This window comes from Pyxicephalus adspersus, chromosome 5 (assembly GCF_032062135.1).
Source record: "Pyxicephalus adspersus chromosome 5, UCB_Pads_2.0, whole genome shotgun sequence".
Taxonomy (NCBI): domain Eukaryota; kingdom Metazoa; phylum Chordata; class Amphibia; order Anura; family Pyxicephalidae; genus Pyxicephalus; species Pyxicephalus adspersus.
In genome coordinates, this window is record NC_092862.1 from 34802827 (window position 1) to 34811170 (window position 8344).

Consider the following 8344-nt stretch of genomic DNA (forward strand, 5'->3'; position numbering starts at 1 on the left):
TAATGATACATCAGATCTTATGGGGTTTTACATTAGAATACTTCATAAATCCAATTTAAGCAAAATTGGGGGGCTTAAAACAAATAAACAGACTGAATGTATATGGAGTCATGGACAAAAACACAAATTCCTTGTTATTAATCTAATAATAACTTATAAAAGTTTAGGTTATTCCTGCCGGTTGTCAAGGGGTGTGACTGCACCTGACTATACCCAAAGTGCCCAAAGTTTTGCCAAGTGGTGAACATTAGTTTAGTTTTGGTTATTCCAAATTTGAATTTTTGCTAAATTAAACTGAACCGACCTTAAACCAAACCAAAGCTCTAACCTTTTAGTTCTTAGCTAAAGATTCTAAGATTTGAAGGACTACGTAGGACTTTCTGGAGTATTGGAGAACTGATGCTCATGATGACTGGAAGCTCTGAAGGCAATGAATATACTTACAGGCAGGATGGAGATTGTGACAAACAATGATACAGTACTGATCTGTGTTATCTTAACAAACACACAGAGTTCTCATGCTAAAATTGACAACTTCCCCAGCAGGGCCCCTCCACCCCAGGGCCCTATAGCAGATGTCTGTTCTGATATGTCTATACATATATACACCTATATAGAATTTGTGAGTGACAAATATGTCAAGTATAACAAGTCCATATTCTTTTCTTTATTTTTTTACAATAACTCATAGTCCACACTAATGTATCATGATTGGTAGTTATAAATATTTTAGGATGTACAATTAATATATTTATAACTTTCTGAGATTTTGAAGTTTTTAAGGGTTTCTTGGTGTTAATCCGATAAAAATTAATAGTCAAGGGTTAGGAAGAAGTTTGATCTAAACTAAGAAAACTTAACGTCAATGTAGCTACAAAAAGGGAACAAGCCTTACTGTGAAGAAATACAAACCAGAAGTATGGCCCAATGGCCTCTAACACTTCTCTATGAAATGAAAAATCATAACTCTGTGAGGGGCCACTGTCTGTTCTCTGCATGTCACAGGTAAGTACATTGAATAAGGAACAAAAAATACCCCAAACCTACAGGGGCTTACAGTTCAAGGTTTCATGTGTCGGTAATGATGAGATACAGCTAGGCATGGGCAAAAACATAGCATGACAGCCAGCAACCAGGAATGGAGATCAACTTTGGATTGGAGTTCTTCCAAATTGTATAGCCAGACTGAATTGCTGAAATATGTGGACTAAGTATGTAAAGTTCATAGCTGCTCATATTGATACGTGAGTGATGCCAAATCTTCTGGGAAGTCACTTTGATAATAATAATAATACTCTTTTCACCAAATTATATCATTGTTTAAAAATTGGGTTGCAAAAGATTTACTGGTTTGTACTGAATGTCATCAAATGCAGACAGTCTTCACGCCTATATTTATCTGTAAATCACAGCAGATGGGACACCCTTCTTTATTAATATTTATTACTGTACGCAGTCATTGTATATTGTATATTTGTTATTATTGTCTTTTTTTGTCTTTTCCCATTTTTCTAAATGTAGAAGCAATGTTTACCATTCATGAATAATTATGTTAAAATGTTATTTTGCATTGTGGATAGTGCAGTAATATATCAACCAGATATAAATAAACTTTTAATACTATGGGCTCTATTTATAAATGATTCCCCTGTCAAATCATCTGAAATGCAAGAAGTGTTTTAATCATTTATTTTAGTTCCTATTAAAACAGTGACTCGGTCAGCCACCTAGTGGCCATTTGTTAAAGTGCACAGCTGTCACAATAAGAAAAAGCTAAATGTATGAACAAAAATTATGAGCAAATTTAGAGCGAATTGCCAAGGAAATAATTTATAAATATCCCTCTATATGTTTATAACAGATATAAGAAAGCCTCACCATGACCCATTTATAGTTCCTAGTTTTTCTCAGTATTGGCAGTGCCATTAGTTGTAGCACCACCTACAAATGACATATATTTCGTTTCGTTTTATTCACTACTAGATGGTTCAGTTTTTGGATTGAATGACAGCCACAATCATTAAGCTGACTTCCTCTGAGACCAATGTGTCATGGGCTCACTCCCAGTCGTTGAATGGACTGGATGGACTTCCTCTGCCACTTTGAGCCACAGATTTCAAGAAGTTGATTCTAAGCCAAATTCAGGTTCATAGCTTAACAAAATTTTTAGTATGTTAGAAATCAGTAATACAAAATATAATGATCGAATATTGCCATGCCAAGAGCGGATTTGTTGTACAAGGTAAAGGAATATTCCTATAACTTCCACAGGGGGAACTGAATACAGGTAGTCACCGGGTTACATACGTGATAGGGACGGTAGGTTTGTTCTTAAGTTGATTTTGTATGCAAGATGGAACAAAGAAAATTATTTTAATAAATGCAGTTAGGACAGATTGTCTCAACATATTGTTTGTCTCAACATATTATTAGGCAGCATGGTGTCAGTTACTCTACAAAATCCTCACTGTGAGTTCATCACAAACAAAGTAAAAAAAAAAAAAAAACAACTTTAAGAAGCCTAGACGTTTATTAACAAAATGCAAAAATAAACAACTGCAGAGTTTGTCTTGGTCATTAAAGAGTTACAATATGTTACAGATCAGCTCAGCTCCTAAGATCATCTACATCCTCAGCTGTGTTTAGCAAAATATTTCTTCTGCAAGTCATGCAAACCGCCTCCTCTAAGCCTCTGTCCTGCACACAAGGGAGCAGGGAAGCCTTGTTCGTATCTAGGAGTCGTCCCTATATCGGGTCTCCTTATCCCGGGGACTACCTGTAGTAACAATTTCCAAGAATTCTCTGCTTTCATTACTATAATAAATCACTAATCATTTTGCTTATATTGCTGCTGAATATTTTACAGTTTTAAAATATCATTGAATTGAATATATAATCTACTTTTTTGCCTAGGTGAGGCTTTTCCCATGGCATTGTTGAGGGAAGACTGAAGACTTCCTTGCAATGTTCTGAACAGATTGGAAGTTTGGAATGGGTATTGGCACAGGGGTTTAACTTAAATAAAAAAGATAGGGCCCATGTTGAATGCATTTACCTAAAACTGAGACAAATATTGGTGAGTGAACAAGAAACACACAGGCTTGCATTGTCCTTGCTATGCAAATACATTTCCCTGTTACAGTCCAGGATTCTCACTTGGAGAGGAGCCATGCCTTGTAATTTGAGAATTATCTGTGGATATCTGCTGGCAATGAAGCAGTCTGATCTACATCATGGATCAATTAATTCATCTTTATTGGTAACAGAGTCCCTTTAATTATAATGTGCTCCTTAGAAAATGTCAGTTATCATCATGAAGACCACAGTGTTTAATTTGACAGCCTTAGGAGATTCGCACAAGTACAGAAATACTTTACTTTTCCATGGCCCATAATAAAGTATGATGGCTCAATAGATAATACTCTTGCTGAAGCTCTGGATTCTAAATTTAAATTTCATGATTTCCTATTTGTATGAATGTTGTATAATTACAGTGTTTTGGCATGGTTGTGTAAAAAGAAATATAAGTAAGTACATTAGCATTCCTAGTGTGCTTGTGTGTTCAGTTATGGTAGGAATATTGTAAAACCCATCACAAAGATGGGCCCTGATTTATTAAAGTTCTCCAAGGCTTGAGAGAATACACTTTCATCAGTAATGCTGGGTAATCCAGCAAACCTAGAATGGATTTCCTAAAAGTTCCTAAAAGCTATTTGTTAGCAAACGTTTTCAATCCTGGACCAGATCAATTCCAGGTTTGCTGGATCACCCAGCTTCACCGATGAAAGTGTATTCTCTCCAGCCTTGGATAACTTTAATAAATCAGGGCCACAGACTACATGTCTAAATAAAATAATGAATAAAATGCAATTTTCTATAGCTCACTCTTATTCCCAATATACTGTGTGGGTGATGAGTGAGAATCACATGCACTGCACAATAGGGAGCTCATCTGGGGCATACACCTAGTACTTAGCGCCAGGGTCTTGTTCTTGTGACATCTGTAAAAACAATATTTCCCAACACATCAGTAAATCATTATTATGTGGCAGAATCACTGAAGGCAATGGTTTTTTTTGTTTCTCTGGTTACATTAAAGAGCTTTTAATTGTGTCTTTCAGAGTTGGCCCCAGGTGTTGGACTTCTTTCATTACATTTTGCTCTAATGTGATGAAATTCTAATTCTCTCCTTACCATATGGTTAAATTTCCCAACTGAGAATTAGTTGAAAAAGAAGAAATAATCTATTAATCTCTGTAATAGATTCACAAATGAGGTTTGCCACAGAACCTGTTTTTCACTGGTGACAAGGAAAAAAAATCAGCTGGGTGCTCCATAGGCCTGTGTGCCTAAGACAACATGTGTGCTATCTGCACTGACACCTACAGTGTTCATTTATAAGTGCAAGAAGAAATGTCATAATATAGAAAAGAGGAATAAATAAGGAGAACGCAAGGAGAAAAGTGAATAATAATGAATGACTGTGGGCACAACAATGCTGAATGATTATCTGCAGTGTCCAGGCACAGGGCAGAGAGCAATGAGTCCTTTAAAGCTTTTATTCAGCATTCAGTAAACGTGCCAGAGATTAAACTAAGACTCCAACCTGTTAATCGCTAATCACTTGTAAGTGGCATTATAAATATAAAATGAATTAATTAAATACTATATTGTTTATAATATATGGATATATTATACACAAAATAGCCATTTTTAGATATGCAGGTTCTATTTTTTTTCTTACACAAAGTGGTTTTGTTTTAGGAATTTTCACACCATTGCAGTATTGCATGTCACAATGAGCGGCAATCCATTCTCGTGTAATGCTCTGCTGTAATACTGCATGCACACTTTTTGGGGTGCTGTGTTATACCAGGCAGCCTATTATTATTATTCTTTACCATAGGACACAATATTGAGTGAGTGTTTAATCCAATACAACAGACCAGGCTGGTATCACCTTTACACTACTAGGAGTTTAGGTCTGGTTTACATAGACAAGCCCCCAGAACTACATTTCCCAAAGCCTTATTCACAGAGTGTATGCAAGCAGCAGCATTTTATGTAATGCTGGGACAGAACAGGGCCACCACCTGAATTTTCTGGGCTCCATACTAGGTAAACTTACTGGTCTCCCCTCCTCTACGTCAAGAAGTTTCAGCATTTAAAATGACAAGCTCTTTTGTTTGGGGCTCAATACAGAAGAACTCTTTTTCCTTCCCTGATGGGGAATAAATTTTTATGAGCATGACATCAGGACAGGAGGTGAGGGGTAAAGTAGGGGATTCTCTTTACTTTTGTTCCTTCACATTCTAAATCTTGGAGAGAATTTAGCACGGGGGTCAGCAGTTGCTACTGCAAAGGTCAGGTCTGTATTATTAGTTTTAGTGCAATGCATTTTAGGTTTATTTGCAGCACAATGTTTGATTTTTTTTTAAATCCCTTACTTATTTAGGAGTTTATGTTTTATTTTACACATGATAAACCAAGATAAAAACTAGTGCCCACTTCCTGCATTTGGCCTTATGCCCAGGGTTCAACACAGGACTCTAAATCTCCTTTTCTTTTCTCTGCTTGCTACCACAAGGTTGGCATTTGTTTTAGGGTTACTGTTCCTCAATTAGCAAGCCCCAGTCCATTTTGATGAGATGGTAATCAAGGCTCTTTGCAGAAGCGTATTATGTGTACATCCTATCAGCACAGCGCCCAGAAAGTAATTATATCACTTTTAGATGGCAATCACTTTTATTGTGAAAAAATATCATCTGAGCATTGGCTGCATGTCCTGGTTCAGTGAGCCTTTGATGTTGCTATTCTGCAGAACGGCTACGCTGCATCCTCTGTTAGGTTTTGAGGACCAGTGTTGAGGGGTTTTATTCATTCAGCAATTACCTGCTCCCTGTTCACTTCTGTGAGGAGATGAATGTGTCATTAGGCAATGCAAAATTAGAAACATTTCATCATTTTAACGTAGAATAAAAAATGAGCCTTTACTTGTCTGGATGAATAATGTACTGCTGCTATTGAAACGTGCCCAGCTCTGTAATAGACAGTTGTCTGATATGGTGCTGAATGGCTATACACAATTTATACACAGAAACAATACATAAGGGCTATTATATCATGTCTGAGTGGGACCTACATGTCTATTATCATTTCTCTTCATTCACATTCTCATAGCTTTACTTTATGGAGTTTACCTTTGTGTTTATGTCAACAATGAAAATCTGTAATCAACAGTTATTGGAATGGTCCTTGGCTGGCTGGGCTGAAAATATCTCTCGCCCATAGATCAGGCGAGTTTGCTGTCAATTTTAATTTTCAGTGGTGGAAGCAAATGGAAGCTGGAATCCGGTTGGTTGCAAGGCAGCACAACCCTGCTTTTCTTTTTCTTCACTTTTCATAAATAATGTAATGTTGTCTCATGTTAAAAGATTGCAAGATACAAAGGGGCAGGGACTGATGTAGGTAAGTGCTAAATAAAAACATAATAAACTCAAGGACCAGTTGAGTTTCTGGCAGCAGTTGGACAGTAGTTTTCCCATCAGAGATTTGTGTATTATTTGTTATCTAAGGTTTTGTATCCAAAGAAAGCTGTGTTACCTGTTTAAAAAAACCTGCTGATTATAGAATACTCAGGCATCAAGTCATCAAGCTTAATTAATACCAGTCCCATGAGGGGGCAATTTATTGTAAATTCTCAATCAGAAAATCATGCATAACGCTGGTTTGTCAACCATTTATGAACACCTACTGTTTCTGGTCTTGGCATCAAAGGAGGTTTCCAACATGCTTTTCTCATAGATATCTGATGAAATCCAGCTAGGCTTCTGAATATTCCTTTTGTTACCCTAATCTGATGGACTTCCTCATTTACCAAGATTTAAGGGAAGGGGTGAGGTTTCAAATGTTACAGGAATGTCAGGATTTGTTTTGTTATTTTGAAAGCGTGGCTAACATGCTGTTAAGATATCTGAAAAGCATAGATGTCAAATTACACATACAATGCTAAAAAAGTCAAGAAATGGACACCACTTTCTTTTGCTCCTACCAGATCAACAGGGGACTTCAGTTAGACAAAAGCAGTCAATATTTGAGCAGGCAGTGCAAAGCTTTGTTATTAGAACTCCTGATATTAAAGGTTTAAAAGTAAAGATTTTGTATTAAAAATAAATATTATATATTATAAATTAAAAAAAAGGTTTAAAATTTTTCATAATATGAAAATAAAGTTGACCAAAAGCAAGTGTAGGTTTCCTTTAGGATCATGTAAAAGTAAACCAATCATCTGGTTGCTAAAAGTTAAAATAACCCCCCAGTTCCCAAAAGCTTAACATTCCAGGTAGGAGACACACTTGTACTGTCCTGCTGACCTCCTATGATACAGTGCTGGCTTCCTAAGTGGCCGGTAGTCAAGCCCTGGTGATGCCACATGATATGGGCAGCTATGGTTTGCAATACCAATGTTCTTATATGCAATGATCCTTGGGGGCAATACCGCAAACTAGGGGAGAGGCTAAGGTCCACTAAGATGTACCTGCTTAGCAGGGGGAATCTTTGTGAATTAAGAGAACCTTATCATATTGTTTTTTTGGAAAGTGTAAATAGATAAATAAATATAATAGTGATTTATTCCTTTTTTTTTCCAATGCTGTCATTACACATACTTGCAGGGTGTCCCCAATAACTTGTCTGCACATTTACATACTGTCAAACTTTTATAGTGCAAAAGGTCATGCTCAGTTCCTGGTTGGTGATTCAGAGGAGAGAGAAGAGTGTTTGTGCTAACTTTAGTTTTTTTTCCTCTTTTGAGGAGCATGCAGACAGAAGAATTTATTGAGGCGTTTAAATGCTGGGCTTATAAAAACTACCCGAGGATTGGTCTTTGAGGTTTTATGCACTCGTAAACGTTTTCTGATTACTTCTGGGAAGTTGTCAGGCATTTAACACTGCATTTATCTTACAGTGCAATGAAAACACATCTGTCTATTGTCTTGTTACCTGCTTTAATTGTAACCCCCACCACAGCGGGCTGTTGTTTTAACCCCCTTTCATTATTTCCATTTCACATTTAACTAGTTACAATCTTTAAATTTTAAATCTAATTGCTGCGAACATAAGTGGTTCTGGCATAAATGTCTGCTCATTTCTGTCTCTGCAGTAGAGCGCATTGTTCCATAAAACATCTGCCTCTTAGTAATTGATATATTTGCAAATATTGTGTGTTTGCTGTGTGTGTGTTTAATTGTTACTTTTATGTAAAGGCCCCTTTATAGCTGCGAGGAGCTGCAGAATGTTGCAGAATAATCTGTTGGCAGTGCAAAGGATGCAGAGAATAAAATGA